Here is a 12067-nt window from a genome sequence, read left to right as displayed (position 1 = left end):
GTCCAGACTTTTCCCCGGACTCTCTCCCGGCTAGCCGCGGTGCACTAACGCCCTGCAGGCTGTGTTCACGCCGCCAACCTCAGTCCTCTCCCGGCGCTCCGACAAAAGCCGGAGCCTCAGCTCCCAGTCCCGCCCGCCCCGGCGGGCGAGCAGAAAGGCCTCTCGGCTAGTGAGTTCCGGTCGGCCCGATCCTCTGCGCTGGAATCTGTCCGCTTTGCCCTCCGCACCCCTGTTGCTGTGCTCTCCTCCGCGGCTCCCAAGCTCCCCCACTCCGCCTCCCGAAGTCTCCACCCGCGAAGGGGCTTCCTAGTGTGTGGACACTTTTCCTCCTTCACAGCTCTCTCCCGCTGGTGCAGGACCCGTCCCTATCCTTTTGTCTCTGTTTAGTTTTTTCTTTTGCCCTAACCAGGTACGTGGGGGGTTCCTTGCCTTTTGGGAGGTCTGAGGTCTTCTGCCAGCGTTCAGTAGGTGCTCCGTAGGAGTTGTTCCACGCGTAGATGTATTTCTGGTGTATCTGTGGGGAGGAAGGTGATCTCCGCGTCTTACTCTTCCGCCATCTTCCCGGAAGTCCCTCCGTACCAATGTTTTCTTAGCTCAGTCTCCCAAGGCAATAGAAATAAAAACAAAATTAAACAAATGGGACCTAATCAAACTTATAAGCTTTTGCACAGCAAAAGGAAACCATAAACAAAACTAAAAGACAACCTACAGACTGGGAGAAAAATATTTGCAAATGATGTGACTGACAAGGTCTTAATTTGTAAAATATACAAACAGCTCATACAAGTCAATAACAAAAAAATGAACAACACAATCTGAAAGATGGGCAGAAGACTTAAATAGACATTTCTCCAAAGAAGACATACAGATGGCCAAGAGGCACATGAGAAGACTCTCAACATCACTAATTATTAGAGAAATGTAAATCAAAACTACAATGAGATATCACCTCACACCAGTCAGAATGGCCATCATCCAAAATACTACTATATTTAAAATAGATAACCAACAAGGACCTACTGTATAGCACAGGAAACTCTGCTCAGTATCTTGTAATAACCTAAATGGGAAAAGAATCTGAAAAAGAATAGATACATGTAAATGTATAACTGAATCACTTTGCTGTACACAAGAAACTAACACAGCATTGCTAATCAACTATACTCCAATTAAAAACATGTCTACAAATGACAAATGCTGGAGGGAGTGTGCAGAAAAAGGAACCCTCCTACACTGTTGGTGGGAATGTAAGTTGGTACAGACACTATGGAGAAGAGTAGGATGTTAGTTAAGAAACTAAAAATAGAGCTGCCATATGATTCAGCAATCCCACTCCTGGGCATATATCCAGAGAAAAACATGGTTTGAAAGGATATATGCACCCCAATGTTCATTGCAGTGCTGTTTACAATAGCCAAGACATGGAAGCAACCTAAATGTCCATCGACAGACAAATGGATAAAGAAGATGTGGTACATATATACAATGGAATATTACTCAGCCATTAAAAAGAATGAAATAATGCCATTTGCAGCAAGATGGATGGACCCGGAGATTATCATACTAAGTGAAGTAAGTCAGACAGAGAAAGACAAATATCATATGATATCACTTATATGCAGAATCTGAAAAAAATGATACAAATGAACTTATTTACAACACAGAAACAGACTCATAGACTTAGAGAAGGAACTTATGGTTACCAGGGGGGAAGGGTAGGGGGTAGGGATAGACTAGGAGTTTGGGATTGACATGTACACACTACTATATTTAAAATTGATAACCAACAAAGACCCACTGTATAGCACAGGGAACTCTGCTCAATATCCTGTGATAACCTAAATGGGAAAAGAATTTGAAAAAGAATAGATACATGTATATGTATAACTGAATCACTTTGCTGTACACATGAAACTAACACAGCATTGTTAATCAACTATACTCCAATTAAAAAAAAAAAGTCTACAAATGCCAAATGCCAGAGGGAGTGTGGAGAAAAGGGAACCCTCCTACTCTGTTGGTGGGAATGTAAATTGGTGCAGCCACTGTGGAAAACAGTCTGGAGGTTCCTCAAAAAACTAAAAATAGAGTTGCCATATGATCCAGCAATCCCACTCCTGGGCATATATCCGGACAAAACAAAATTTGAAAAGATACATGCACCCCTATGCTCATAGCAGCACCATTTACAAGAGCCAAGACATGGAAACAACCTACAATAGATGTCCATCAACAAATGAACAGAAAAAGAAAATGTGGTATATACAATATATACAATGGAATATTACTCAGCCATTTTCAGCAACATGGATGGACCTAGAGATTATCAGACTAAGTGAAGTAAGTCAAAAAGAGAGACAACTACCATATGATATCACTTATATGTGGAATCTAAAATACGACACAAATGAACATATCTACAAAACAAACAGACTCACAGATATAAGAGAACAGACTTATGGTTGCCAAGGGGGAGGCGGTGGGGGTGGGGGAGGGGAGGACTCGGAGTTTGGGGTCAGCAGATGCAGACTATTACGTATAGAATGGATAAACAACAAGGTCCTACTGTATAGCACAGGGAACTATATTCAATATCTTGTGATAAACCATAATGGAAAAGAACATGGAAAAGAATATATATATGTATAACTGAATCACTTTGCTGTATAGCAGAAATTAACATAACATTGTAAATCAACTATACGTCAATAAAACTTTTTTAAAACTGCATCATTCATTCATCCATTAAACTGACATTTATTAGTACTTACTATGTACCAGTACTCTGCGCTGAGGTTCCAGTGTTGATTCAAGTAAATTTAGCTCCTGCCTTCATAAATATTACAGTCTTCAAGATATGACAACCAGAGGCTGTGGGGAAGAGAGCACCAGATGTCAGCGCAGGTCTCTGCAGAGTTCAGTCATTCATTCAACAAACATTTGGTGAGTTTGACTGTGTGCCAGGACACAGGGAGAAATCACAGTCACTGCCCTCACAAGGCTCACAATCCTGGAGGTATAGGCAGATTGCAAATACAACATGGTAAGTTCTACAGAGTTGAGTCATGACATATGTGCATGTCACATTTGTTCATGTAATTATACAGCAAAAAGAGAGAGAGAAAATAATCAGAGAAATAAAACAGTGGTTCACCCACCATTCCTCCCACTAAGCAATGCCCCAGCATCAGCACAAGATGATAAAGAGAAGCCACCAGACCTTCAGTTTGTTCCACTCCCTATTGCCTTTCTCGGTGTGATCATTGCCCACCTCACTGACATCCATTTATCATTAAAAACACGTTCTTCTTCACTCAAGGTCCCTAAACTAAAGCCAACTACTTCATCTGGTCATCAGTCAAAGAGGTGGGATCACTTTCATCACTGGCTGGGCTGGACTTCTTAAGGGGTCTGATGTAATTTGTGGGTGGGTTAACCAGACAATTTATCATCCAAACCAGGACACCGCTGAGAGTGAAGTGAGGTGACATTGACAATTATTCCAGAGAAAGAGGCATAAATTGGGACTGTCTGGGCAAGCCAGGCATATGGCATCTCTATTTATGGGTGACTTAGGGGATTTTTATTTATTTTTTTATCTGAAAAGAGTTTTTTTTTTAGCAAACAATATGTTTTGTTATACAAGTATTAATTATAAGAATGTTTTCTAGTTTTTATTTTAATTTTATTTTTAATAGATTAAAAGTTCACAATTATTCAGAAGGAACACCGTAAAAAGTCTCCCTCTCATTCTGTCCTCAGCCACTCAGTCGCCCCCAGAGGCAACCAATGGCATATTTTTCTTCTTTAACACAAATAATAGCATGGTATTCACACTCTTCTGCACTTACTTTTTTCTCTTAACAATATACCTTAGAGATAATTCCATGTCAATATGACAAGCTTCCTCCTAATATACAGTGCTTACTATTTCACTGTATGGATGTACATAATTTATTCAACCAGTCTCCACTGATGAGCATAAAGATTGTTTCTCATCTTTTGCTGCAATGAATGACCTTGACCATACAACATTTTGCAAATGTGCCAGTGTATCTGCAGGACAAATTCCTGGAAGTGGAACTGCTGAGTCAAAGGGCATATCAGTTAAGATTCTGTTTGGTTGCTCATAACAGAAAAGCCAAAAACACAGTCATTTAAACAGGAAAGATATTTATTTCTCCCTTAAATAAGAGGAGTCTGGAGATGGGCCATCCAGAGCTGCCGTGAGCTTCTAAGTGTCATAGAGACCAGAATTCTATCTTTTTGCTCTGACATCTCCTGTCTAAAGCTTATACAATTGTGCAGGCCTTCTTCAAGTAAAAGAACACAAAATTACAAATAATTATTTAGAATAAGGGAAAAAATCATAATGCATTATACATTTTTAAAAGCTGAAATAACACAAACATCACTACACCCAGGAAAAATAATTATTCACCTTCCCAACATACCTTTATAACAGGTTTTTTTTTCTACTTTTTTTGTGCTACATGATCTTTGATCACTTTTCCATAAGATAAGATTTTGTAATATCTAATGGAAAATAAATAAAAAGATAATTGAATTTTTCTTTCAGCATGGTTCATTAAAATTTATTTTTATTGTTGATATGCATAAAACATATGAAACATACTATCTGTAGTACTACTGCAGGTTCTGCCCTACAAATATAGGAATTCTGATAAACTCTACGATTCATAACGCCCATCAAAAACTATTTGGTGTTTGTAAACGTGTAAGCTAAGTTACTGAGCATGGTCCTGATAGGAGAAATCTTCCATTTTACTAGGCACCCGTGAGTACCAAATTCTCCACTTACAATTTTATACATCTGGTAAGTGGAAGAATATTACACAGACTAGCTTCTGGCTTTGTACATTTCAGCCTTTTTTTCTCCTCCACCACTGCTAAATACTTCTGATGATGGGCATAGGACACATTCACATCATGATATGACCTCTGGCCCTGCATCTTGGTATCATAAAGTCCAGGGAGTTGGCACAGTGAGCAGTAAGTGTCTTCATGGAAGCCATTCCTACAACAGGACAACTTGGAATTGACCGCAAACCACAGACGCAGATACAGTCAAACACCAACTACATGTACCTACAGTGCAACTTCCTCTTAGCTGGATCCCCAAAATTCCCATGGCCGTTCCAATACCATCCAACACAACACATGGTCATCCAATACCATGACACAAGGAAAATCAGAGTTGAAATAGCAATCTTAACTATTTTCAGTTGACATATCTTACTTCTGCAAAGATGGTTGCAAAAGCATATGACCCCATGAACACATTGCTAAGGCCCTTCTGGGGTCTTGGAAGATGCCTGTGCAACTGAGGGGCTCTGAGGCTTAAGCTCCACTACCTGCATGGTAGGATGCCCCTGGCCAGCAGGGTTCTAGATTCATCTGGTCAATCACACACCCATGATTCGTGGAAGGGAGGCAGAAGCCCTTCTTCCTTTGCCAGTGGCAGTTGCTGAAGCACCAGTTTCAGCAGGTATGAGTTTTTGCTGTGGCCAGTAGGCTCTAGATCCTATGGGCTATCACCACTTTGGGTCCACAGGCTGCGCAGGGCAGCTGTATGGATCCGGCAGCAGCCTTCTCTTGTTTTTTATTTGTCTGTTTCAATGTAATTTTAATTCTAATTTCATACACGCAGGAAAGAAAAGAATACAATAAACGCCCATATACCATCCACCTAGTTTTAACCATTATTAATATTTTGCCTTTTCTGCCTCATAAGTGGATCATTTCTTAGTAAATTAAAAACATCATGACACTTAATTCTTAAATATTTAACATGTATCTCCAAAGAGTAGGGATACTTCTCCAATTAACAATACCAATATTATATGTAACAAAAATAGCAGTAATTCCTTAATACCACCTAAAACTCACTTCATATTCAAATTTCTATAACTGTCCTAAAAAAAATGTATACCTGTTTCTTTGAAACGAGGATCCAGTAAGTTTCACACAATAAATTGATTATGGCTCTTAAGTGTTGTCTCATCTATGCCAATTCCCCCTCATGACGTTGACCCTTTGTAAGAGGTCAGGCCAGCTGTCATATAGAATGTCCCAAATTCTAAATATGTCTATCTCCTTATGCTGTCACTTAATCCCTAGAATTTCCCACGAAATGCGGTATATCTAAAGGCTTGGGTTTCTTTTTTTTTTGGCTCAGTCAAGCTGACGCATAAATTTAATCATTACGTGTTAACTTGGCATCCACGTGCATCTCCTAAACCCACACTTAATCTCCAAAGAAAGACAATAACAAGGTTGTAATTCTTCCTAACATGTCATAGCTATCTTGTATACAACTAAAAACGCACTAAACCCTCCTCCAGGAAAGGAGGCAAAGTCCTTAAGTGATATTTTCTCCTTGATATCGCATAGCTTAAATACTATGATGTAAAATTAATACTTAAATACTATAATAAAAAGTCAGTACATCTTATGTTACATGATATGGGAAAAGAAAGGGAAGAAAACATAAACACGCATATACACGTAAACATATGCATAACAAAATGAGGAGGAGATATTCATGACAATTACTTTCCTATAACTGGTCACATGGTCATAGCTGGTATTTATAACTACCCTCTTCCACTACCCATTCTGTATTCCTTTTGCCTTCAGCAAGCACTCAGATGATCATAGTTCTTTACCTGTTGTGATGCAAACCTTCATTCCTGGGCCATTAGCAGACTAATATTCAATGAAATATTTGTTATATATTACATGCTATGAATAATTTTGGGATCTCTTTACATTTTGCTCTGTGCCATTTATTTATTTTTTTAAAGACACTTTTTAAAAAAATTATTTATTGTCTGCATTGGGTCTTTGCTGCTGCACGCAGGCTTTCTCTAGTTGTGGCGAGCAGGGGCTACTTTTTGTTGCGGTACACAGGCTTCTCATTGTAGTGGCTTCTCTTTGTTGTGGAGCATGGACTCTAGGCACATGGGCTTCAGTAGTTGTGGCACACGGGCTCAGCAGTTGTGGCTCGCAGGCTCTAGAGCTCAGGCTCAGTAGTTGTGGCACACAGACTTAGTTGCTCCACAGCATATGGGATCGTCCCGGACCAGGGCTTGAACTCATGTCCCCTGCATTTGCAGGCGGATTCTTAACCACTGCACCACCAGGGAAGTCCCAGCTCTGTGCCATTTATTAGTTTCTACAGACATTTGTCTATAGGTACTATGGTTTGTCTGATATAATTAATTCCCACGTGGTGTAACTAGAACTAAAATCCACGTTTCCTGATTCCTCATCCAGTAATCTTTCAAAGGATAAAGGAAAAAAAAATAGCTTGTTAGGATAATACGATTTATTTTCTTTCTTTTGCATTTTATCTGGGTAATTTTTTATTTTTTGTTATATCTCAACTCCAAACTGAGCTTGAATAACCTCTTCTGCTTGAAGACGACACAGTTCTGATTCAAAACTTGCCAAATCCTGAGTTCAGAATTTTGTTTTCTTTCCGAGATGAATATAAAAGCACCTACAAGTCAAGGAAAATGTTCTTCCTCATACGGGCCAGCAGAAGCACTTGAGCGCCAGGGGGCCGGCCCTCCCCTTGGCCCAAAGGCCAGATAGCCTCGGCACCTCACTCCGCCATCTTTGCTTCTTCTCAAGTCCAAGGCTTGGGTTTCTTAAAGCCATATTTATTGAGGTATAATTTATATCTGTAAAACATCATCTTTTTTACTTTACAGTTCTATGTGTTTTAACAAATGCAAATAGTCGTAATCTAAAAGCTTGGTTTGATTCAGATTTAACACATTAAGTCAAAATACTTTAAAAGGATACTTCGAATTTCCTATTGAACTTATATATCACATCTGCAGGCAAATGATGTCTAGTTGTCCCACAATTAATGGTACTAATTTTGAACATTGGGTTCCTATAGCTTTCTGTATATCTATGTCCTTTAGTAAAAGTTAATGGAAAACTACAGCAATACGAGAAGAACCACCAGGAGAGCGCAGCCTTCAGGAAGGAAGGCTTGGGTCATCCTACCAGATAGAGAACCCTGAACAGCTGAATGCTGGCTGAGAACAAAAGGAACAAGGGATAGATGGCAGAAGAAGGAAGTTACAATAATCAACAGAGGCCGGTTGCAAAAATGTAGTAAATATGCATATATTCTTCCTTGTTTTATTAGGTCTTTTCTTCCTCTTTCTTTCCCCTATTATTTTATACAAGGAGTGTTAGTGGCAGCTAATCTTCTAAATTAGTCTTTAGAATATCAAATGAGATGATGAGAGAAGTAGAAGGGAGAAAAACATCAGTCAGAGATGGACACAATGACTGATGAGACTTTGGGTCTTTCCTCTTGGGGGAGGGGGTGGCTATCTTCTCATTTGCATTATTTTATGTAACTATGCTTTCTTTTAGATGGAAGTACTTCTCCAATCTTATCTCTACTACTACCCTTTCATAGACTCTACTCCAGCTGTACAGGCTTCCTGTACCTCAAACAGACCAAGCACATTCCAGCCTTAGGGATTTTGGCACTTGCTGGTCCCTCAGCCTGGAAGAGCCTCCTAGATAGCCAAGCTGCTGGTCCCTTATCTCCTTGGTGTTCAAACGCCATCTCATCAAGGAGGCCTTTCTTATTTAAATAGTAATGTCTACCCTCTCTCCAGAACTCCCTGTCCCCTTTTCCTGCTCTCTTGTCACAGCACATATCATGACTTGAGATACTGTCCACCACCACCCCCACTAGGATTATAAGCTCCGTGAGGACGAGGGTTTGAAGCTATTTTATTTATTGCTAAATCCCTAGCACCTTGAAAGTTATTGGCACATAACAGGCACTCGGTAAATATCTATATGACTAAATCAATGAATGAAGCTAATATAAAACCTGTGGGACTTTCATGTAAACGGGACCAAAAGATGTAAATTTGGGGAGCAATGGGAGTGGATGAAACTACCTTAAAGGAGGTAAAGCTGTAGATGGGAAATACTAGGTCACAAGTCTTGTTAAGAGTTAAGTGTTTAGTCAACTGTATTTCAATTGAAAAAAGTTCAGTGTCTAGACCACACTATGAAGTAGATTTGGAAGTTCCAAGTCCAGCATTAAATAAGATCCTGATGATCATACTCTGTTTCTTTTCAATCTCAAATAAACATCAATTCAAAAAAAATTGGTTTTGAAATTTATTGAAAGCATCATCATTTTATTCATCTATAGAGATGAAGAGTTTAGTGAGGACAAGATGAAAATGCTGTAGGCAGGTGAGGGTCAACAGTAAGAGCCAACACATAAGATATGTCAGGCACTTTATATGTGTATTAATTTACGACAACTGTAAGGGTTCAATACTATTACTATTTCCAATTTACTGGTAACTAAATGAGCACACAGCATTTGAGACTTGGCCAGGGCCATTTGGCAAAGCTGCAGTTAGAAACTGAGCTTTTAGTCTTCGTGTTTTTCCCACTGCACTGTGACTGCATTGATAAGAGCTTATTAGGACTGCACCGAGACTGTGGAGGACCCCATCTACAGTCCCCATCACTGTGCTCAACAAGAAATGTAGGAAGAGCACACTTAGAGTGGGGCTAAGTGGTCCATGAGGGCTGAAACACATTACCAGAAAGGGCTTTGGCTGGAGGACCAGGAGACATGCGTTCTCATCCTGGCTTTGCCACTGACTCTCAGGAACCGGGGACTAGTTACTGCCCGCTCTGACCATCCCCTTCCTCATTGTGCAAAGAGGGAGCCAACTCATACAATCTCGCATTCCTTCCAGTTTGGAAATTCCAGTCTATAAACAAGCACCAACTCCATTAGCAAGTACGATTACCACATACCATAGATGCACCTTTCCTGTAACACCAGGTACAAGGTGTTAGGGGAAAATCAGCAAATAATTGGCAGTTAGTAGAAAGACATTTTCTGATGGAATCAAAAGCTCCAAGAAGCTTACTGGGAACCATAACTTGGAAAGGCGGTGTGATGGAGAGGACTGGGCAACTGAAATGTCCCTATACGTTGGCACTGCACAACTTGGAGGTGTATTTGTAAACGGAGTTCTTCTTTTCATTATTATAATGATGAGCAAAAATGGAAACTCTGCAACATGTCAAGGGAGAAGCTAGGAATAAAATTTAATTCCTGAAAACCTGGATAGAACCTTATAGCAGCCATGATCCTAAAAGGAGGAGTTATTATGCATATACATAGATCTATAAATAATTGGAAGTTTCTGTTGACTCTACACATACCTGCCCACATCCTGTGTTTTGTGTACATGCGTATATACACATCATATGTGCACATCTAAGAGTACATGTGTATCTATATATACCCACAGGAGTGGCCAGATCTATATTTATATATTAGAGCCTGGCTTAAAATGGGGGATAATGACACTGAAAATTATTCTAAGCTTTTCAAAGACATAAATGACCAAAATGCCTCCTGACTCCTGAATTACATTACCCAGAAAGAGCTTAATAACACGTTATTATCGCTTCTCCTCACTGACAGGATTTCAGGGCTGAAAAGACAAATAAGAAATGCATTCGTAATCACCAGCACAGTCACCTCTGCCAAGCTGTGGCCACTGCTAATTCCAGGAAGGTGCTGTTGGGCGGAAGAAAGCCTGGGGCCGGTAATGTGACTTGGTGCTTGGTAATTGTCACCAGTTCAGTTGGACTGTCACCATCTGAGAGGGCGTGGCTATGGGGAGCTCATGGAACAAACAGAGAATCCCATGGGTGAAGGTCAGAGGAGAGAGAATGCATTATGGGAACCAAAACAGAATTTCTCGGTTCAACTGACACAATGGAGATGAAATTCCTTGTAAACTGTAAAGTGCTTCACAAATGTGACTGTGAATGGGAAGGGCTATCATTAATGGGTCCTGTTTGCGTTATTAAGGCTGCCGTGTATAGCTGTACAGGCTGTGCATTGCTCAACTTCTGAGAATGTCATTAGTTTATGTGAATGGCACCCCCTGGAGTTGTACATTGTGGCAGCCTTGTTGGTGGAAGTGGGGCTAAGTTGGTTGACAAAGATCAATATGGGGGCTGATGTTCCCCTCCTGGACAATGCTTGAGCCCCAGTGATGAACAATCCAGAGAGCTGGTCAACAATTCTAACAGCAACTTGCTAATGGTTTGGAAAATTTGCTGCGGGGTAATTAAAAGGCAGTTACAAATAAGATCTCTGAGGGCAGGAGCCATGTCTTATTCACTTAGTATCCTGAGTCTTACAACATGTTTGGTATATGATAAATGTACAGCATGTTTGGTATACGATAAATGTTCAGAAAATGTTTGTCGAATGTAGGAATGGATGGATATTGAATGAATGAAAGATGGAGACTCATCAGGGTCAGCTCCTGGGGAGAACTGGTTGTACTGATTGCAAAAAGCATGTTTAGCTCAGCAGATGTGACTGCACACTCTGCCCCGTGTCTCGCCTCCCACGATTCGGGCTCTGACTAGCGTTTTGTGAAGTGTTATGGGCACGTCATGAGTTCAGCAAGGGTTTGTTCAAGGTTTATGACATGCCTCACCCGATGCTGGGTGCTGTGGGCCTGCGTAGTGGTGATGACAGTGGAGCCAGCAAACATATCATAATCCCTGCCATCAAGATCTTACAATTGAAATGGTTTAGTCAGATGTAAGGCCATGGAGAAATGAAATAATGCTATAAGTGATATGAGCCCAAATGCCAATGAACAGCAAAGATGGTAAGCAGTGTAGAAGTTCAGGACAGAAAGCACAGATTTCTGCTCTGCCACTTGCTGTATGCTCATGAGACATTTACTTACCTATTCTGAGACTCCCTTTTCCAGTTTGTAAGACTGAGGTAATCGTGCCTACCATGCAAGGCCCTTAAACAGAAGATTAAAACAGATAATGTATTTAAAATGCATAGCACAGTGCCTGGCACATGGTAGAAATTTCCGGAATGTTGGTTCTTGTATAAGGACTCTCCAGTCAAATGTGACAGAATTCCAGATGATCCCAACTTAAGAAAGAAAAAAAAAAGGTGTGTGTGTGGTTGGTGTGTATATATAAC

The 12067-nt window shown here is 40.3% G+C and overlaps 1 protein-coding gene across 1 annotated transcript in view; it reads right to left on the bottom strand.

Annotated features, from left to right (window-relative positions):
* Positions 1–12067, bottom strand: part of ADCK1 (aarF domain containing kinase 1) — a 159853-nt gene that overhangs the window by 17452 nt on the left and 130334 nt on the right. The window contains exons 14-16 of the mRNA XM_049705309.1: positions 11817–11879; positions 4455–7709; positions 1021–2871 (exon numbers count right to left, since the gene is read on the bottom strand). The gene's annotated coding sequence lies outside the window, so the exon portion shown is untranslated. The remainder of the gene's footprint in view (positions 1–1020; positions 2872–4454; positions 7710–11816; positions 11880–12067) is intronic.

The sequence above is a fragment of the Orcinus orca genome, chromosome 2, assembly GCF_937001465.1.
Source record: "Orcinus orca chromosome 2, mOrcOrc1.1, whole genome shotgun sequence".
In the NCBI taxonomy this organism is placed as follows: Eukaryota; Metazoa; Chordata; class Mammalia; order Artiodactyla; family Delphinidae; genus Orcinus; species Orcinus orca.
The sequence above is the reverse complement of the archived record's forward strand: the minus strand, read 5'-3'. Positions and strand labels throughout refer to the sequence as shown.